Below are 22,961 nucleotides of genomic sequence, written 5' to 3'. Positions count from 1 at the left end.
CTGTGGGTGATAAGGAGATGCAATTCTATGATTAACATCATATTTAGCAAGCATTTTACGGAAAGCACCATGAATAAAGTGTGAACCACCATCAGTCATTAAATATCTAGGGACTCCAAACCTCGGAAAAATAACTTCCTTAAGCATTTTAATAGAAGTGTTATGATCAGCACTACTAGTTGGAATAGCTTCTACCCACTTAGTAACGTAATCAACAGCCACTAAAATATGTGTGTATCCATTAGAGGCAGGAAAAGGTCCCATATAATCAAAGCCCCAAACATCAAATGGTTCAATAACAAGTGAATAATTCATAGGCATTTCTTGACGTCTACTAATGTTACCAATTCTTTGACATTCATCACAAGATAAGACAAACTTACGGGCATCCTTGAAGAGAGTAGGCCAATAAAAACCAGATTGCAATACCTTATGTGCAGTTCTGTCTCCAGCGTGGTGTCCTCCATAATATTCGGAGTGACACTTGCGTAGGATCTGTTCCTGTTCATGCTCAGGTACACAACGTCTAATAACACCATCTACTCCTTCTTTATAAAGATGTGGGTCATCCCAAAAGTAATGTCTCAAGTCATAGATTTTTTTTTCTTTTGCTGGTATGTGAAGCTAGGTGGTATAAACTTAGCAACAATATATTTAGCATAATCAGCATACCATGGAGTACTACAAGAAGTACTTATAACATTTAATTGTTCATCAGGAAAGCTATCATTAATAGGTAGTGGGTCATCAAGAACATTCTCTAACCTAGACAGGTTTTCTGCAACGGGGTTCTCAGCTCCCTTTCTATCAACAATATGCAAATCAAATCCTTGTAGCAAGAGAACCCATCTAATAAGTCTAGGTTTAGCATCTTTCTTTTCCATAAGGTATTTGATAGCAGCATGATCAGTGTGAATAGTTACTTTAGAATCAACAATATAAGGTCTGAACTTATCACAAGCAAATACAACTGCTAAAAGCTCTTTTTCAGTAGTAGCATAATTTCTTTGAGCATTGTCTAGAGTCTTACTAGCATAATGAATAACATTTAATTTCTTATCAACTCTTTGCCCTAGAACAACACCTACAACATAATCACTAGCATCACACATAATTTCAAAGGGTAAATTCCAATCAGGTGGTTGAACAACAGGTGCAGAGACTAATACTTTCTTAAGTATTTCAAATGCTTCTACACAATCATCATCAAAGACAAATGGTATATCTTTTTGCAATAAATTAGTCAGAGGCTGAGAAATTTTTGAGAAGTCCTTAATGAACCTCCTGTAAAATCCGACGTGACCAAGGAAACTTCTTATACCTTTGATGTCCTTGGGACATGGCATCTTTTCAATAGCATCGACCTTGGCTTTATCAACTTCAATACCTCTTTGAGAAACTTTATGCCCCAAGACAATACCTTCATTAACCATAAAGTGGCACTTTTCCCAATTCAAGACAAGATTAGTTTCTTCACATCTCTGCAAAACTCGATCAAGATTGCTCAAGCAATCATCAAAATAGGAACCATAGACGGAAAAATCGTCGATGAAAACCTCACAAATCTTTTCACAAAAGTCAGAGAATATAGCCATCATGCATCTTTGAAAGGTAGCAGGTGCATTACATAAACCAAAAGGCATACGTCTATAAGCAAAAGTACCAAAAGGGCATGTAAAAGTAGTCTTTGATTGATCTCTAGCCGACACAGGTATTTGAGAGAAACCAGAATAACCATCTAGAAAGCAATAGTGTGTATGTTTGCATAATCTTTCTAGCATTTGATCAATAAAAGGTAAGGGGTAATGGTCTTTCTAAGTAGCTTTATTTAATTTGCGGAAATCAATTACCATCCTATAAGCCGTGATAATTCTTTGTGGAATCAATTCATCTTTATCATTAGGAACAACAGTAATACCTCCCTTCTTAGGGACACAATGGACATGACTTACCCACTGACTATCAGCAACGGGATAAATTATACCTGCCTCCAGAAGCTTGAGTATTTCTTTTCTTACCACTTCTTTCATTTTAGGATTCAAACGTCGTTGAGGATCATGAACTGGTTTGGCATCTGCTTCCAAATTTATTTTGTGTTGACATAGAGTGGGACTAATGCCCTTAAGATCATCAAGAGTATATCCAATAGAAGCACGATGCTTCTTCAGAGTTTTCAATAGTCTTTCTTCTTCATGCTCTGAAAGGTTAGCACTAATAATAACAAGATATATCTTCTTTTCATCAAGATAAGCATATTTAAGATTATCAGGCAAAGGTTTAAGCTCAAACACGGGATCACCCTTGGGTGGAGGAGGATCCCCTAAAATTTCAACAGGCAAGTTATGTTGCAGAATAGGTTCCTGTTTAAAGAATACTTCATCTATTTCCCTTCTTTCATTCATGAACATATCATTTTCATGGTCTAGCAAATAGTGTTCTAAAGGATCACTAGGAGGTACGGCAATAGAAGCAAGACCAATAATCTCATCTTTACTAGGTAATTCTTCCTCACGATGTTGTTTACTAAATTTAGAGAAATTAAACTCATGAACCATATCATCCAAGCCAATAGTAACAACATTCTTTAGGCAATCTATCCTAGCATTAACAGTGTTCAAGAAGGGTCTACCAAATATAATGGGGCAAAAGCTATCTTGCGGACAAGTAAGAACAAGAAAATCAGCAGGATATTTAGTTTTCCCACACAAGACTTCAACATCTCTAACAATTCCAATTGGTGAAATAGTATCTCTATTGGCAAGTTTAATTGTGAAATCAATACCTTCTAACTCAGCAGGTGCAATTTCATTCTTAATTTCTTCGTATAAAGTATGCGGTATAACACTAGCACTCGCACCCATATCACATAAGCCATGATAACAATTATCTCCTATTTTAACAGAAATAACAGGCATGCCTACCACAGGTCTATGTTTATCTTTAGCACAAGGTTTAGCAATTCTAGCAGTTTCACCTTCGAACTGAATAACATGCCCATCAATATTATCAGACAAGAGATCTTTAACAATAGCAATATTAGGTTCTACTTTAACTTGCTCAGGAGGTGTATAAGTTCTAATATTGCTTTTACGAACAACAGTTGAAGCTTTAGCATGATCCTTTATTCTAACAGGGAAAGGTGGTTTCTCAACATAAGAAGTAGGAACAATAGGATCATTATAAGTGACAGTCTTTTCTTCAACTTTAATAGGTGCCGCTACTTTTACTTCTATGGGAGGATGATATTTAAACCACTTCTCCTTAGGGAGATCAACATAAGTAGCAAAAGATTCACAAAAAGAAGCTACTATCTCAGAGTCAAGTCCATATTTAGTGCTAAACTTACGGAAAATATCGGTGTCCATAAAAGATTTAACACAATCAAACTTAGGTGTCATACCTGACTCCTTACCTTCGTCGAGGTCCCAATATTCAGAGTTGCATTTAATTCTATCCAATAAATTCCATTTAAATTCAATAGTCTTCATCATAAAAGAGCCGGCACAAGAAGTATCGAGCATGGTTTGATTATTATGAGAAAGCCGAGCATAAAAACTTTACATAATTATTTCTCTCGAGAGCTCATGATTGGTGCATGAATATAACATTGATTTAAGCCTCCCCCAAGCTCGAGCGATGCTTTCTCCTTCGCGAGGCCATAAATTATATATATAATTTCGATCACGATGAACAAGATGCATAGGGTAATACTTTTGATGAAATTCCAATTTCAATCTTTTATAGTTCCATGACCTCATATCATCACATAGCCTATACCATATCAATGCGTCTCCCTCATGACATCATCGGGTATACCTGCAAGCTTAAATAATCCACAAACTTCATCCACATATATTAAGTGCTCATCAGGATGCTTTGTTCCATCTCCTGTAAAAGGGTTAGCTAGCAGTTTTTCCATCATAGCCGAAGGAAATTCAAAAGGAGTTTCATTTTCAATAGGTTCAGTAGGTTGAGGAGCAACTCTTTGCTCTACTGGACGGGGTGAAGATACCACGAACAAGCCCCTCAGAGAATTACTTTCCATAGTAACAAGTGACGGTAAATTTCAGCACACTATATAAATTTTTCCTTACCAAATTCCACCTACCAAAGGCGCTACACCCCCCGGCAACGGCGCCAGAAAAGAGTCTTGATGACCCACAAGTATTGGGGATCTATCGTAGTCCTTTCGATAAGTAAGAGTGTCGAACCCAACGAGGAGCAGAAGGAAATGATAAGCGGTTTTCAGCAAGGTATTCTCTGCAAGTACTGAAATAAGTGGTAGCAGATAGTTTTGTGATAAGATAAATTGTAACGAGCAACAAGTAACGAAAGTAAATAAAGTGCAGCAAGGTGGCCCAATCCTTTTTGTAGCAAAGGACAAGCCGGAACAAACTCTTATAATAGGAAAGGCGCTCCCGAGGACACATGGGAATATCGTCAAGCTAGTTTTCATCACGTTCATATGATTCGCGTTCGATACTTTGATAATTTGATATGTGGGTGGACCGGTGCTTGGGTGCTGTTCTTACTTGAACAAGCATCCCACTTATGATTAACCTCTATTGCAAGCATCCACAACTACAACAAAAGTATTAAGGTAAACCTAACCATAGCATGAAACATGTGGATCCAAATCAGCCCCTTACGAAGCAATGCATAAACTAGGGTTTAAGCTTCTGTCACTCTAGCAACCCATCATTTACTTATTACTTCCCAATGCCTTCCTCTAGGCCCAAATAATGGTGAAGTGTTATGTAGTCGACGTTCACATAACACCATTAGAGGCTAGACAACATACATCTTATCAAAATATCAAACGAATACCAAATTCACATGACTACTAATAGCAAGACTTGTCCCTTGTCCTCAGGAACAAACGTAATTACTCACAAAGCATATTCATGTTCATAATCAGAGGGGTAATAATATGCATATAGGATCTGAACATATGATCTTCCACCAAATAAACCAACTAGCATCAACTACAAGGAGTAATCAACACTACTAGCAACCTACTAGAACCAATCCCGGACTTTGAGACAAGAATTGGATACAAGAGATGAACTAGGGTTTGGAGATAAGATGGTGCTGGTGAAGATGTTGATGGAGATTGCCCTCTCCCGATGAGAGGAGCGTTGGTGATGATGATGGTGATGATTTCCCCCTCCCGGAGGGAAGTATCCCCGGCAGAACAGCTCTGCCGGAGCTCTAGATTGGTTCCGCCAAGGTTCCGCCTCGTGGCGGCGGAGTCTCATCCCGAAAAGTTCCCTCTTATTTTTTTCTCATCGAAAGACTTCATATAGGAGAAGATGGACGTCAGAGAACCACCAGGGGGCCACGAGGTAGGGCGCGCCCCCACCCTCGTGAGCAGGGTGTGGGCCCCCTGGCCTCCATCTTTGGCGAGGATTTTTATTTATTTATTTTAAGATGTTTCGTGGAGTTTCAGGACTTTTGGAGTTGTGCAGAATAGGTCTCTAATATTTGCTCCTTTTCCAGTCCAGAATTCCAGTTGCCGGCATTCTCCCTCTTCGTGTAAACCTTGTAAAATAAGAGAGAATATCCATAAGTATTGTGACATAAAGTGAAATAACAGCCCATAATGCAATAAATATTGATATAAAAGCATGATGGAAAATAGACGTATCAATTTGCAGCCCAACAGGCCTGACAAAGCGACTTACTTGGCAAATCACAAAAAAACTGGGCTGTGGCCGTGGACCCAGCTGTCAGCCTCTCCACGTACAGTACTCTTCCGATGGAAGTCGTTCCTTGACCACGTTGACCATGCCGCGCGGAGAGCACCACGGCGGTGGACGACGGCGAGGCCTAGGAAGGGGATGACGCAGAGCCGGGGAAGACGCGATAGTGGAAGCCCGCGCGGAGAGGAGTACGAGGGTTCACTGGTTCAGCTGCGATGTGAGGCTGCCGTCGCCGCAGGGCCTGACCAGTGGTGGGAATAGTAGGGGGCGGTGAGGCCTCCGCGGCAGCACAGCCGGCCACGGGAGGCAGGAGCATGCGGCACGACCGGCGCTGCTTTGGGCGGCTGGAGCAAGAAGACCAGAGGTTGAAGAAGCACTACGGCCGTTGGATGGACATCGTACGGTCACTGGAGCTACAATCGTTCATATTGACTAAGTTGACAAAGCCCTCCGTCCCCGTCAACTTTGTTGGCCCACAAGTCATCCTCTCACTATGGTGGGTCCCAGCTAGCACGGGGTATTCATTTTTTGTGCGTAATAAGGAGGCACTTCCTTGCGTGCGAAGATATAGCTGGTGGGTCCGACATGTCAGCGGGGGGAACGTTCTTTTCACGAAATACATAGGCCCTTCCGGTGGGTCCCAGCTGTCAGGTGGAGGAATCATTATTTCGCGCGTACAGTCCACGGCCGATGGATGTCGTTCGTTGACCAAGTTGACTAGGCCGCGCTGAGAGCACCATGGCGGTGGACGACAGCGAGGCCTAGGAAGGGAATGGCACGGAGCCGGGGAAGACTCGGCAATGGTTGCCCACGCGGTGGGGAGTACGAGGGTTTACTGGTCCGACTGCCGTCGCCGGAAAATAATAGGAGGTGTGGGTGAGTAGAGGAATGGCCTGGCCAGCAATGAAGTAGGGTGGGGCGGTGCGGCCTGTGCGGCAGCACAGCCGGCCACAGGAGGCGGGAGCAGGCAGTCCCACCGGAGCTGGTTTGGGCGGCTGGAGCAAGAAGATCAGATATTGAAGAAGTAGCACGGCTGTTGGATTAACATCCAACGATCACTGCTGCTAGAATCGTTTGTGGACTAAGTTGACAAAGCCAAAGTACACGTCAACCTAGTAGACCCACAAGTCAGCCTCCAAATCTGTCCCAAACAACATACAGCCCGAAATTTCTAGCCAGATTCAAATTAATTTTAAATCTAAATATACCTTAATTTAAATTCAATGAAATTTTACCTCCACAAAAACAATGAAATTTAAAATATCAAAATCCGAAAGAAAACAATATTTTGGAACTAATTGTCTGTTTGCTATATTTTTTCATTTTACAGCCCATTTATTATTACTTATAGCCCATTTCTTATTACTTATAGCCCATTTTCTGGGCAAAATGCATCCCTCCTCGTCTTGAAAGATTTCCGGCCCAGCAGGGCGTAGAAAAGCAAGTAGGCCTACGTTGGTTATTCTGCAAAAAACAAAATAGCTGGCTAGCAATTTTCAGAAAGGAAAAAAACAAACTGGGCTGGCCATGTGCTAAACATATGAAATAAAAGCCTGGGCTAGACGGGCCACGGTTCCCGCACAACCCAGTTGATACCCTTCCCCGTCCCGAAAAAACAAAATTACTGCGCGCTGCTGGGTCCCTACTGTCATCCTCACCATGTACAGTCATCTCCTTATTCTTCTCGGTTGTTGACCATGTTGACAACACCAGAGGGCGGCGCCGCGGCGAGCAAACCAAGGCGGAGGACGATGGTGAGGCCCCAGACGGGAATGAACAGGAGCCAGGGCAGATCACAGCCAGCCGTGGGAGGCGGGAGCAGGTGGTCCCGCCAGCGCTGGTTTGGCTTTGGTGGCTCGAGGAAGAAGAGACTGAAGAAACGCGACAGATGTTGAATGTCAATCCAACGGTCAAGGTTGGCACAATCGTTTTGTTGACTAAGAAGACACCAAGACGTGCTCCTGTAGCTAGTTCGAATCCAAACCTAGACTATGACTATATATGGTGCTATGCTACTCTGCAAGTAATGAAACTGACATATCCAACGTTCGCTTCTTCTCTTCTCTACTTACTCTGCCTAGCATCAGAAGCTCTGGCCGCAGCAACCATGTCCGCTGGCTGCTCGTCCACCTGCTCTTCAGTAGGCCACAACTAGATATGCGCCAAGTCGCAACCCGTACCATCGCCTGTGGGTCTCATCACACCCTCGCCGGCACGCACACTGCAGCTGATTGCTCATCGCAACCCCCTGCCGTTGGTGTGGTGCCACTGCTGCAAATCACGCAGAGTCATCCGTCGCGTCTCAACCACAATCCGCAACCCTGGCCGAGTCTTCTACAAATGCCCGAATCATGGGGTAATAATATGTTTAAGTGTTGTTCTGCTGCTTTCAGTTGCTGATTTTTTTAACAGTTTGGTTGATGATCTACCAATTTGATTTGTGCAGAAAAGGGAAGATTCGTGTGATTTGTATTTCTGGGAAGTTGCTGATGTGGGGGAATGCAACTACGCTGATTATTTGGTTAACCGAGGAATCCCAATACCAGCAGGTTGGGGTGTTGAACATGTAATTGAAGGAACGGCAGAAGAGGAAGATGCAGAGCAGAAGCTTAAAGATGCAGTTCCTCTGATCATGGCCAAGCAACAACTACTGAACGGCCTTGATAGCAATGAGGAGATGAAAGAGCTTGTGAAGATAATGGGCAAAATCGATGTGCTCTGTAGGATGATTGTCTCTTTATTTGCAGTGTATGTAGCACTCATGATGTATTCAGTGGCTACCACATGAGCACTTTGCTGAAACTAGTAATGAATGAAACCTGTGTAGCAGGCTGGGCGTAGTGTTGTGAACATCTAATGATTTCTATTAACGGAAATCAGGGGGTATCCCCTTTTGCTCATATAAATAAATAAATAGCAGAGGCCCTGTCGGGTCAGCTTTGTTCTCATTCGAAGATGTCGAGCAAATTGTAGTCCAACAACAAACTATGTCATCAAATTCAAGTTCCACAGCCAAATATGAGTACAACTAAACAACAATGTCATCATGTTTTAGTTGTCATACAATCACCAAACACAAATCAGCATACATAACAAGTGATGTTCTCATAGCAAAATACTAAACAACATGTTCATCAGGTTTCAGTTGTCATAGCACACAATTTCACATAGTAGATAAAAAAACGTCTTCTGATAGGCAAATACGACAAAAGAAATGTAATCATCATCCGCAGCAGCAGCGTCAACATCTTCTCCATGTGTATCACTCTGACTCGTAATTCCCCATGGTGTCATCTTCTTCTTCGTCCTCAACGTCCTCGAACGTTGGCTTCTTCTTGATCAACTCTTGTATGTCCACAGCACAACAGTCAATCTTTTCATCGGCGTCATTGACGTGATGATTCTCAAAGATATTAGGAACATCTGTGTTATCTTGTACATCAGGAGCAGTGTAAGCATCATCTTGTTGTGCAACTTCATTAAACAAAATCCTCTGCTCAAACCTTTGCAATACTCTCCAGTCATCGCTACGTGCAAATGTGTCTTCCAAGAAAAATATCTGTGTTGCTTGATTTGCCAAAATAAAAGGCTCATTGGTCTGGTACGCCGCCTTGACATTGATGGATTTGAAACAATCATCAGCTCTGGGTTTTGCGATCCTGGAAAACAGGTTATACCAAGGACAGCACAACAGAACCACACACCGATGATCCTCGAAACTGGAGATATACTACAACTGAATAATGTCTGTTATGTTAGCATACATTTCAGTTGTCTCTTTGTCATACGTATCTGTGCTCATGATGGCACTATTTTGTGTCTTCCTGCCTTCGTCTCGTGCAAGGGTGTTATAGCGCACATCTCCAACAACACAAGATTCATAATGTCTTACCCGAGTATCAGGACCCATTGCTAGTGAGTATAGGGCATCATCAACTGCCTACCCATCCTCTCGCATCTTCTTAACCTATGGTTAGAAAATAGACAAGTTGATCATCTTATGTACTCAATATATTAAAAAAACTGACAGTGCACTTCAAAAGCTTACATGGTTCTTGAACCATTTCGCAAATCCTGCCATAACCAGTTTGTCAATGTTTCTTGGATTTTGCGGCAGTAACTCCTCTTTGTAGATGCTGCACAACATAGTGATCACGTCAAACATCTAAATATATAAGAATGTGTTGCAAGTTTAGTAGATTACGATGTATAAGCTGCAGTACTGCACTTACTTGACATAAGGTAGTATCTCAGGACAGTTATTCAACACATACCAAACAATTTTGTCCAAATCTTTAGGTTTGTCCTCTTGTCAACTCTTCCCTGTAACTCGAACAGAATAATCGAAAACATTGAGCCCGAGATTGTCTTCACCCTCCTCTTTGCTAAGCTGATCAGCTGTTTCAATGTATTTTGAGCAGAATGTCAACGCTTCTGTAGCAATGTAGGCCTCTGCAATGGAACCCTCGGGTCTAGCTCTGTTCCTAAGATAGCCCTTGAAAGTGCCTAGCCGCCTTTCAATAGGGTACATCCAGCCATACTATACTGGACCTCTAAGTAGTGCCTCATCAGGTAGATGAACAGCCAAATGCACCATCACATCAAAGAAGGCTGGAGGATATATCTTCTCAAGGTCGCATAGGATAGTTGGTATCTTGTCTCTAAGATGCTCCAAAGCATCTATCCTGATATTCCTACTGCAGAGTTCCCTGAAGAATTGTCCCAACTCTGCAACTGCTCTGTATAAGTCAGGGCGGCCCAATCCTCTAAGGATAACAGGTAAAACCCTTTGAAGTAGGACGTGGCAGTCATGAGTTTTCAACCCTTGTACCTTGTTTCCATCTGCACTGACTCTCCTTTCAGGGTTGGAAGCAAATCCATGTGGGAATCTCACACGTGACAGGACCTCGCAGAATTCTTTTCTTTTTACCTTGTCCAAGACGTACACAGCTGGTGCCATATCCCGTGGTTTACCTTCATCTTGCACCTGCAAATCCTTTCTGATACCCAGGTGTGTCAAATCAATCCTAGATTTTAAGGTATCTTTCGTCTTGCCTTCAATATTAAGAAGTGTGCCGATAATGCTGTCACATATATTTTTCTCGATGTGCATCACATCAAGATTATGCCTTAGATCCAAATCTTTCCAATACTCCAAGTCCCACAAAGTGGACCTGCGGGTAAACAATAATCTCTCTTCTACCCTGCCACGCTTCCTTTTCCTGCTACCATTACCAGGATGGTTTCCTGGTGTAATATGCCTGACCTTCACTAATTCCACTTGCAACTCATCGGCAGTGAGCCTCTTTGGCACATCACGATTTTCATGCTTTGCATTGAACACATGTCTTCGGTATTTTCTAGGATGCGGCTTGTCCTTGGTAAGGAAACGACGGTGTCCAGTGTAACAGATCTTGCTAAGTATTGTGTATGACAGCAGATTCCTGTCACAGCGAACACATGCATTGTAATCATGTGTTGTTCGCCCTGACATAGTGCCCAAAGCCAGATAATCATGGAGGCACCAAATTATAATAGCACGCAGAAAGAAATCAGCTGGTGGGCTGCTATATAGGTCTCGAGTGAGAACACCCTTCCATAGCTGTTGAAGTTCCTCCACAAGAGGCTCCATGAACAAATCAAAATCCTTTCCATGACTTTTTGGACCTGGGATGAGCAAGGCCATCATGTATTTTGATTCTTTGGTGCAGACATTTGGAGGCATGTTGTAAGGGATAACAAGCACTGGCCACATGCTATATGTGGCGCTCTGGTGGCCAAATGGGTTAAATCCTTCTGAAGCTAAGCCAAGTCTAATGTTTCTCGGGTCAGCAGCAAACTCTTTGTGTTTATCATTGAAGCTTTTCCACTCACTACCATGAGATGGTTGGCTCATTACATTCTAATCTCTGTACTCCTGGTTCCTAGAATGCCACAGTACATCCTCTCTTGTTTCAGCATCATGAAACAACCTCTGCAATCTTGGTGTAATTGGAAAATGTCTCAGAACATTATGAGGAATCCTCTTCACAGCATCACCATCTTTCCATCTTGATGATTTGCATTTCGGGCATCCACTTAAGTTGGCATAATCCTTCTGGAACAGAACACAATTATTCTTATAAACATGGATCATATCATATCCAATTCCAACTGCGCGAAGGAAATTCTTCATTTTACTGTAGGTGTGTGGCAGCTCAGACGCATCTGGGAAAGATTCGCGGAAAGCATCCAACATCGCATCGAATGATTTGTTGGTCATCCGCTCAGATGTATTCACCTAAAGAAAGGTGACCATAGCTGAGAATACTGACAGCTTATTTCCTGGGGTGACAGCAATGTTGCATTGTTCCAACATGCGGGCCCACCATTTTTCTTCTGCAGGTGAAAGTTCACGGAATGCATGAGCATTTCGTAGCATTGTTTCAATGTTGTTCAAACTCATTGGCTCCACCACCACCACCTCCTCCTCCTCTTCCACCTGAGCATCAGGCAGATCAAGATGGTGATCTGCTGCTTCCACGTAGTCAATAACATTGACGTCCACAGCTTTACCATGATGAACCCACCTAGTATATGTGACCGACATCCCATACAAGTGTAGATGATTTTGCAGAGTTGACTGGGGTCTTGTAACTGAATTCATACAACTGCTACACGGGCAGAGCACATCTGATTTCGGACCACCGTACTCAGCTCTGATAAAGTTCATGAAGTTTTCAACCCCCTCGACATATGCAATGGAGAATCTTCGAGCAGAAGTTATCCAAGTCATGTCCATCTGTTAGACATACAAATTAGTTCTTCTACTAGATATTACAGGAAAAACATATATGCTTTTTTATGAAGTCCAGAAAAAAATACCTAGGTCGATGTCTAAAGCTATGGCAAGATATTTGGACGAGCAGATCTAAGTAATGAAATATATGTAAAGCTAATTCAGCAAACAGATTTGAGTGCCAAATTATGGCAGGCTGTTTCAGCAGTCAATGAGGCCGAGCACACAGCCATCAAACTATCGAAGGCCATCGCAACAACAAAGATCGAGTATAAAATGGTGTAGAGCTATTTCAGCTAACAGATTGGCTACTAAACCATGGCAATCTACATCACAATAAATATATGGCAGGATATTTTAGCAACTAATCGGCCTTGGCATGCCATCTCAGCTAAGCAGATTGAGTGCAGAATAGGGCAAGGAAGCTTCTTAAGCAGAGCATATTGACAGTAAACTACTTCGGCAAACAGTGAGATTAACAGCGTCTATCAGCTAACATTCAGCGCTACACCGACATGAATGGGGCCTCAGTCTAGAATGCGCGTATCATGGGAGAAGCTGACCGCCGTGCGTCTCCACATGAACATTGCCAGCGGTGGCGGCGCTGACCGCCGTGCGCCTCCACAAGAACGTAGCCAGAGGTGGCGGCGCGGCTAGAGGATGGCAGTCTATGAGAGCGTACTGTGGGAGCAAGAGGATCGCCGAACTGCGGCGTCGACGTATCGGCGCGGCGGGGAGGGCGGCTTTGGTGGAGCGAATGAAGTGGAGGGGGACAGGGGGAGGGGGTTTGGGGAATATTATTGGCTAGTTGGCCGAAGGGCGGTTGAATCAGATTTGGGGGGAATTTTTGGGTGTGTGGGGGGGGGGAGGATTTTCGCACGGTGGGCGAGGGGAGTTTGGCGCATGGTCGGTTTCTCCAAGTGCAGTCCCACGTGTCAGTGAAGAGGCAAGCCGAAGCGCGTTCCGTTTGCGTGAGCCGTGTGCAGGACCGAACGTGTGTGGGGTGCAATGCGACCGCGACAGGAGTGCTGTGAGTGTACCGCATTTTTTTTCCTTTTAAACTAGGTGCTTCGCCCCCTCAAAAAAAATATGTTGCTTCGCGCGATCCATCGATACTACTACTAGTAATCCGGTAATCCCGACTAAAACGACGCGGCCGGGTCATTTCCCGCGTGATATGCTGGGAGGTTGGCTTAGTTGGGTTTTTTAGGACGAGTAATGCTACACCTACGTAATCCCAGTTATGTAATTAACGTAATGTGAAACGTGTGAGCTGTTGATTGTAGATTGGGGGAGGGAGGGGCCCACCACCATGAAAATCAGGGGAGGAGAGAGAGAGGCAATTTACGTTAACCCTTTCGTAGGTTCCCGTAGATGTAGAAAGATGTGTCCGATCCTGCAATATAGGCCGTCCGATCTATATCTAACGGATAGGAAGGAAATTATGAGAATTTACCCGCACTCCTCTCCACATTTGCAGATAAGGCTTTCCCGCATTCATCCTTTTCTCCCACAAGATCTTGATCTTCCGTGCAACGCACGGGCATCTTGCTAGTACTCCTACAATATGTATATTATTGTGAAAGTTCATATACGCCGCCGAGATTAATGCAAACATGGCAGATTTTCATTACATTTCGAACTTTTATAGGACAAAAAAATAAGAGAAACCCAACCCTAAACCTATTCTACGGCGGCGACTGCGTCCTCCATCTGTGATCTCCATGTACGGGGGCGGGGTTCATGACCCGTGAAGTGAAGGTGCGGTCTCCGGCGAGGAAAAGTAGAACACGGGAGACGGACCGGCCAGTTGGCACACCATGCCCTGCCGCCTCCCATGCCCTACTCATCCTCGGAGGAGTCCCCGACCTCGGCGGTGCCGGACGTTGGACGGCGGCAAGTAGGACGCGTGGATGACGGTGCTCCCATCGTCGGCCGCCAGCGTGGCCACCGCTTGTGCGGCGACTTGAGCGAGGGCGGCGACCTCGAGCTCCATCCCCGAAGACAAGCTCTCCTGCAGAGCGTTCGCGCTTGCGGTCATGGCGGATGTGGTTCCAGGTAGGAGGATGATGCGCTATGGTGTGGAGGTTAGCTGGCCGTTACCGCTTTAAGTAGCGCATTCCGGTGAGGCCAAGCGTTCGGGTGCGTCATTAAGTCGCTGGAGTTGGTTCCGTAGGCACCGAGCCTCTTAATGATGACATACGAATGGACGACATGAATGCGGGCAGCTGGCTCTGGCTGGGAACGCACCGCGCGACTGCACGAGGGACGAGGGTTTTGGTGTGCCAGGGTAGTCAGCTGCGGTCGTGGCAACGTTGGAGATGCCCTTTGCTCACATGCGATCCCCGCATGTCATTGGAAAAGCAAGATGACCCGGCATGGTCTCAGGTCCAGAGGATGCAGTTGGCCGCGCTACACCACTCCGCGGACGCGTCGCGGCGCCCCGTGCATCCTCGACGAGCCGGGTGTTGGGGTGTGTTTGGATTGTGGCCAAAGTGCACCTTGCCAAAATTTGGTCATGACCAAAAGATTGGTCTTTGTTTGGATGGTTGCCATTTTTTTGGCATGCCAAAGAACTCTAGCCAACTCTAGTTCATTTTTCTTGCCAATGTCGGCCAAATCATGGGCAACCAATACCTCAACCAAAATTTTGGTCATGACCCAAAGATTGGTCTTTGTTTGTATGGTTCCCATTTCTTTGGCATGACAATGAACTCTAGCCAACTCAAGTTCATTTTTCTTGCCAATGTCGGCCAAATCATGGGCAACCAATACCTCAACCAAAATTTTGGCTACCCAATGCTTTGATGGGGCAACCTTGGGCACAAACCAAACATACCGTTGGTTGTGCCACAGCACTAATGCCACCCTCGGCAAACTGAAACTGACCGTGTCTAGCGACGATATGAGCGTGTCGCTCACCGCGGTCGCCGTGTCCAGAGGCGGTGCTGGAGCTGCGCCCCATTGTTGGCCCCAACGACCCACATGAACGGTTGTCAGTGGCGAGGAGGTCGTGGGCTAGCTCCTCCATTGGACTAGGCTGCGCTAGGTCGTCCCGACAGGTGTGCCCCACATGTCTGTTTCCCTCTTTTCCCGGCCATATTCGAGCGTCTGTGCTCCGAGTTGCGCATTAGGCCTTTCACTATGTAGGCCAGGCGAGACAACTTATTGTTTATTTGAGCCGTTCAAGTATAATCATGTGGCGTTTGCTTATTTCTCATTCCTCTCCAACCCTCTTCTCCATCGATCATGTCGCCCTCCAGTTGAGTCCATCCTCCCGCATGCCTCATTTGAACATTCCGCCGAGTATCATTCGCATGTACCCACCCTAGTCCTCTTTCAATAGATCTCCAGACCCCGAGATGAAATCGAGAGGGAACGAGTGGGGGCACGTGATACCTAAGGAGGATTCAAAATTTTGAACCGGTGATCATAGCATCCGCAAATCATATATAAAGGGTATTCAATGTTCGTTCATTTTTGAACGTACAATATACTCCCTCCTATCCTTTCTAGTTTACATATAAGTTTTATGTGTAGTCAAAGTATATCTACTTTGATCAAAAAGGTATCAACATTCAACAACGCCCAATCAATATTGTTAGATTCGTACGTACTCCTAGATTTGTACTCGAGATGGTTTCCAATTTGACTATTGACAAGATTAATAGTACATGAGATGTATAATGTGAAAATTATATCATTGGAAACTCCTTTCACCTACGAATTTGACCGTATGCTTTGTGTAAGTTGCATGTCATATATTATTACTCTAACATTTGGTCAAAGTTAGCCTCGAAAAACGCATTAGACCCTGTATGCTTTGTGTAAGTTGCATGTCATATATTATTACTCTAACATTTGTGTAAGTTGCATGTCATATATTATTACTCTAACATTTGGTCAATGTAGTATAGTGGAAGTTGATCCTCTGACGTAGGTATCCCTGCCTTACCCCCCCTTTCGGTCACTTACTGGCGGACCCCATGCTTGCTAGGCCCCGCATGTCAGTTACTCAATGGGTTCGACCACGTCAGGGGATCCTCATCCATAGTATACTCCCTCTATTTTTATTTATCCGCATAAAACGGAGGGAGTGGTGGTATAATAAATGACGCGGGCGGGGGAGGGGGAGGGACGTCGGTTTGCTCTCAACTGCGGTCCCACAAGCGAGCGAAAACGCAAGATGAAGCGCATTCCATTCGGTGAGCGACGTGGAGGGTCCAGGGTGCCGGGCTGCAACGCGAACACGACAAGAGCGATGTACAGTCAAAACCGATTGACCGGTCATCACCGGAACCACTATTCACACCAGAACCTTCGCTGCTCGGCCTACGCCAGCCACTGCCCTAAAACCACACCAAATCTCCAGCCCATTCCCCCACCTTTCGATCCCCAAGCCCACATCAAGCGTCCCCTAGTTCGCCGGAAAGCCATGGTGCGCCGCAAGATCACTTACTACAAGATGCTGACGCGGGAGCGCCGCGCAGAAATCGCGACGGCGGTCGGTGCCACAGACCTCCGTTCCCAAGCTCGCTTTGCGGCGGGCCAATCCCCGAGTTCTGTGGAGCCAAGCTACAAGGAGGAGGAAGCCGATCCAATGTTCATGGCGGAGGTCGTGGCGCAAAAGGCCCTCGATGGGTATGATACGATGGACATCGACTTCGTGCCGGTGTCTGAGTCCCCCATGGTGCAGGCGGACCAGCGGTTCAACATGGTGATACTAAAGGAGGACCGGGAGGCAGAGGCTCAACTCGACGCGGAGCGCGCGCATGACGCTGCCATCGAGGCTCTCCTACAGGCGGAACCGGATGTCGTGGATGTGAACCGGGCGGCGGAGGCTCAACTTGAGGCGGAGCACGCGGATGCCGCTGCCATCGAGGCCCTCCTGCAGGCGGAACCGGACGTCCTGGACTTGAACCGGGCGGCAGAGGCTCGACTCGACGCAGAGCGCGCAGATGCCGCTCTCATCTACGCCCTCCTGCAGGCGGAACCGGACGTCCTGGACTTGAACCGGGCGGCGGAGGCTTGACTCGACGCGGAGCGCGTGGATGCCGCTTCCATCGAGGCCCTCCTGCAGGCGGAACTGGACGTCCTCGACTTGAACCGGTTTGTGCTCTCGTCCGTGCAGAGTGCCCGCACGCTCCGCTTGAACGAGTAGCTGGAGGCCGAGGACAACCACGGTGCGGAGACACACGTCGGCAGCGACGACTGGTTCGTGCTGGCAGCCAAAGACGACGAGGTCGTCTCTTTCCGCGAGCAGTGATAGTTTTTCTTTATGTTGTTGTTTTTATGGATCTTTTGCTGTGTAAAAACATATATTTGTTATGCAAGTCGCCTGACTTGGGTCAGTCTACCATTTCAGGCGGTTGGATGAATATCCTATGTCTCCTAACCCTTCTTTCCTTCTTCCTCACCTCTTCTTCTTCCCCAACAGACCACCGCACGGGCCGTACAGATACTCCCCAACATGCGGTTGGATAAACATACTCTATGAACGAAAATTATGTGTCAGCGATAGGATGGATGAGTTTGGTGTGTTCACATGCGACAGCACGTGTCAGTGAGGGTGTGTTCCCTTGGTTGGGTTTGCGGCGTGTAGGAGCGACCGTGTGAGGGTGCGGTGCGACCGCGGCATGCAGGAGCGACCATGTGAGGGTGCGGTGCGACCGCGATAGCTGTGCGCAAGTGTACCTCCTCATTTTGAAAACTTTAGGCAAGCTTGGAAAAAATGTGTGGCGAAGTTTGGCAATGCAAGGCCTAGACCCAAACAGGATAAGTACATACGTACTAGGAGTACTAGTGCTAAAAAAGAAAGGCTGGGTTTTCCTTCGCGGGATTTAATTGATACAAATCCTCGTTTCATGTGTCAATTAATGCGTATTCTTTTCTCCAAAGACCAAAGAGCTAACCATCTCACTCCTCATCGCTTGATTAATGCAGTGCCATGCAAACCAGCCTTCTCACTTCCGCATGCATGCAGGGGATATTAGTGTCCTTGGTTGCTAACCCCATCAATTTTGCCTCGATTAGTGTTAGTGGCCCTTTGCAAATTGTAATTTTGATATACTGGCCTTGTGTACAAAAAATGGAGGTAGTAACTATATTTGACTTCCTTCCCCATTGCGGTGACGTCAACGATATTTTTTTGGTGGTTTGGCGAAGTGCGTTCAACGGAGAACACCATTGAGGGAGACCACGGTAAGTCGTTCGCAAGTGCCGCCTGCAAGCTGAGACAACCGCCTTATTTGCATCCAAGAAGTCCTTTACTAGTACTACTATAACTAATGCGGTGAGATGGCTTCTTGAAGAAGACGATGGAGAAGCGGAGTAAGCGAAGAGTGAAATGATGGTTGCTTCGTCTGTGCTTTTGTGATTTGATGCCTCACTGCTTTCTGATTTGTGATAGAAGGGACAGGGGAGTAGACTCTATGCTCTATACTGTACTACATGCGTCCAAGCATGGGAGAAAGAGGAGAGACGTTGCATTTTTCTATTCCTTCAATCAATCAATCAGGGAGCTCCGGTTCCATCTTTTTGGCTTTGGCAACACCATCCACAATGGTTCCCACAATGCCAAAAGCTATTTTCACATTTGGCTACATATTGTGGATGCCCTTAACCGTACCACTTGGTTTTGCTCCTGTGTGCTATCTATACAAATCTCAATTATATTGATCTAAAAAATTATAGAATCGAGATTAGTAAAAAGGAGGTGATTTTGCCGTGCGGATGGCGGGGGAGGTTTCTTATTTGAGCAATGCTACATCCACGTAATGGTTTACGTAAAGTTACGAACTGATGTGATGTGGGACTATTTGATTGGATTAAAGGAGAGGATTAGGCCCACCCCACCTGAAAATCAGGGGGGCATATATAGATTAGATGGAAAGTATACGTAGCAGCTAGGTAGCCCTTTGTAAGTCTAGGATTAGGCTTCTTATTTTCGGAGGACGTTGTCCTGGCGGTTTGCTAACATGCGGTCCCACGTGTAAGTGCTTTACCAAGCCGATCCGCGTCCCACATGAGGCAGAACAATGGCAGAAGCAACATGTGGTTAAGTTGAAGAAGCCGAGGGAGAAGCGGATTCAGCAATGAGTGAAATGATGGTTGCTTCATCCCTCCAACTTAACTGCGGGAAAGGTGCAGCTTTGTGATTTGACGCCTCATTGCTCATTACTACGCCTGCGCCATGACTGGGGTGCTTCACCCCGGCTGCTCTGCACTGTATTTCGGTATGGCACGTGGACCCGGTAGCTTGATGTCCCACATGTCGGCGAAAGGGACTAGAAGATTTATGCAAGCGAGTGCTCCACTCTTATGACGGAGGAGTAGACGACACGACGGCCCAGTGAACTGTCACTTGTACTGTATAGTACTATAGTTTTGCTGTTTCGCACGATCCATCGATACAAACCCGATTAAACAGGAAAGGGCGGGATTTTTCCCGCACGGTAGATGATACTGGCCATACATTTCAAAGGCAATTTTAATGTATGCAAACTGAATAATTATAAGTAACAATATGATATCTAGTAAAACTAAAAACACATATGATTTATTGTGTTAGAGTGTAGTAATAGTGTTGTATTGCATAGTTGTTAGATGTAACATGCGAGAACGTGTAGAGATGTAGTTTTGGAGGGCCTACAGAGAGAAAAGCGTAATACGGTCACCAAACTTCAGAATAAGCTGATTACGGTCACTATATACGTTTTGGGGTGATTATACGGTCACTTGCTCACAGCTCAGCATCGGATTGCACTTTGTTGACCGGCCAAATAGTCTGCGTGGCTCCATGTTGACTAGTTAAATTGACCACGTTCGTTGTGGGTCCCACTGTAACATCCCAAATTTTCAATTTGGAATGTTATACATTAGATCATCATTGCATATCATATTTCTTTTTGCATTTTGGTTGATCCTAGAAATTCTACGCAACTCAATGACCCATGGAGAGAGTTGGGGATTTCGATATTTTCATATTTGAGTTCTCTCAAATTTTGAGAATAGGATCATTTGATTTTATTTATTTTATCATCAATTATCTCTAATACAGAAATATGAGAGAGGGAATAAAATGACTTTCCCAAAATAAAGAAATATTCAGGATTTAATAATAAAATCAAATAAGATTTTATTTCGGAGTTTTTCGGTGTTTTATTTGAATTAGGAAAAAAATGCATTTTTTCAAAATTGCATTTAGGTCCCAAATAAATGTTCACTTTGTCGGGCTTGATTTTAGAAGCCCGGGAAAATTTATTTCGGGAAATTTGGAGTCCGTTTAGTATTTATTTGTATTTTTTCTTCTGCACGTAATGTTTTAAAAAAACGCGTTGCGCGCCGACTGGGCCGAGGCCCAGCCGATGGCCCACTCCCCGCCGCCTGCCGTCTCCTTCAGGAGACGAGCGCGCCGCCGCCACCGAGTCCGGCTCGGACACGCCGCCCCGCCGCCTTGCCCCCTCCCCAAGGCAACACCCCCCTTCTCTTAAATACCAAGCCACCCCGCCGCCCTCACCTCACCCCGCCCCCGCCGCCCGCCAGCCGAGCCGCCCCGCCGCCTGCGCTGCTGCCGCCGCCGCCGCGCGCCTCACGCCGCCGCTGCCGCTGCTGAGCCGCCCCGCCGCCCCGCATAGCCGCCGCCGCCGCTGGAAGCCCCGCCCCGCCCGCTGGAGTGCCTCGCCGGAGGTATAGCCGCCGCCGTTCGGTTTTTTTTTAAAAACCGCCTTGGTTTTTTTTTCGAAACCCTAGATCGGTTTAGTTTTTTTCTCTGGTTTATTTAATTAGTGAACATTCACCGATTCGTTTGTTTTAACGAACACGTTCATCGTTTAGTTTCAGGTAACGAACGTTTGTTCGTTAACTGTTCGTCAGTTTTCTTTTCTCGGATTAAATCCGCGATTTTTTGATCGCGATTCCTGATCCGATTTTTGTTTTAGTTTAACTTTTCGCTCGTTTATTGGAATCAGGCGATTCAAGCGCCTAGGGATTCGTCTCGAAACCCTCTATCCGTTTAACCAACTTAAACAAGTTTTTGCTACTGTAAAATTTGCCCTAGATCCAGATTACTAGAACGAAGTTGTTTTCTTTCGTCGTTTGACTTTCATTGCTTCTTTCGATTTGATTTCTTTTTGCCAACCGGAGTTCTTAAGTTGAACCTTCTGGTTAGATCTCTTATTTGAGTTTTACCTGTGCATTAGATGAGTACTTATTGTATGCTTGTTTGTTTGTTTGCGATAGAATATCCGGAGTGCGCCGCCTGTTACTTCGAATCGCTAGGTTTCCCGGATCATCAGTAAGGCAAGTAACACTTTGATCATACCTTTCCTACTACCCAGTTTTATTGCATTAGATCAATCCTCACACATTGCATGCTTAGGATCTAATTAAATTGTGGGATGGGAAGTAGATGAGGTAGTACCTATTACCGGTTATTTATCAAACCTTTGGGAGTTATTTCTACGTTTGCTTATTATGCCATGCTATGCTAGTAGACGTGGATTGGGTGAGTGAAATCCATTGACATATGAGAGATTGTTAATTAATGGTTTATCTAAGGTGGCAACTTAAACACACATATGGGTGGATTGAGGCACCTGGGTATTTCAGGACTTGCCTGTTTTCTTTTGGACCGCCACCCAGGCTCAAAGGGATCATAAGACTATTCATACTTGAAACTTCCGTGGGCAGCCACAAGCTATTATGGGCTCTAGCATAGTTGACTAAGTTGTGCGAACTCTGACAGTGGTAGACTAGCAGATGTAGGGGATGTAGGTGGTACGGTCTACCCGATCATAAGGTGCTAGCGCTTCTGAAAGACTATGTCTCGGTCATTCGTCTTCTCAAACACCATGTAGTGCGAGAAACCAAACGGAGGCGATCGAGTCTTGTGGGGAAAAGTGCGCAAACCTCTGCAGAGTGTAATAAACTAATCATGATTAGTCGTGTCCCCGGTTATGGACATCTTGAGTATCTAGTACTTGGATTTTCATGTGAATCTCAACATGTTACTCTAAATTAATATTGTTGGGTTATGTTTAATAATGATGCTTAATTGGGATTGAGAATGCTGTCAACCATTCTCAATGTTTAACAACTACCATGATAGTTAAATAAATTTTATTCCTTTGAAGTAGGGAAAAATTGGCTTTACGCAAAAACTGTAACCATAGAGCTTTCCACCAGCCAAATATGCATATAGTATAGCTGTTGCATTCCATTACTCTCTATGTGTTACATTGCCAGCATATTCCATGTGCTGACCCGTTTTCGGGCTGCAACGTTAATGTTGCTGACTTTTCAGACGATGATTAAGGAGTTTTTAGGTCGTGGTTCTATACTCACTGATGCCGTTGGAGTTGATGGACTCACTTATCTTCCAAGCCTTTCGCTGTTATTGTTATTAGATGGCCTTAAGACATATTTATTGTAATAAGTTCTCTTATGAGACACTCGATGTAATAAGTGTGTGATTGCTACTC

Source organism: Triticum urartu, chromosome 2A, assembly GCF_056163025.1.
Source record: "Triticum urartu cultivar PI428250 chromosome 2A, HENAU_Tu73, whole genome shotgun sequence".
NCBI classification, from domain to species: domain Eukaryota; kingdom Viridiplantae; phylum Streptophyta; class Magnoliopsida; order Poales; family Poaceae; genus Triticum; species Triticum urartu.
The sequence above is the reverse complement of the archived record's forward strand: the minus strand, read 5'-3'. Positions refer to the sequence as shown.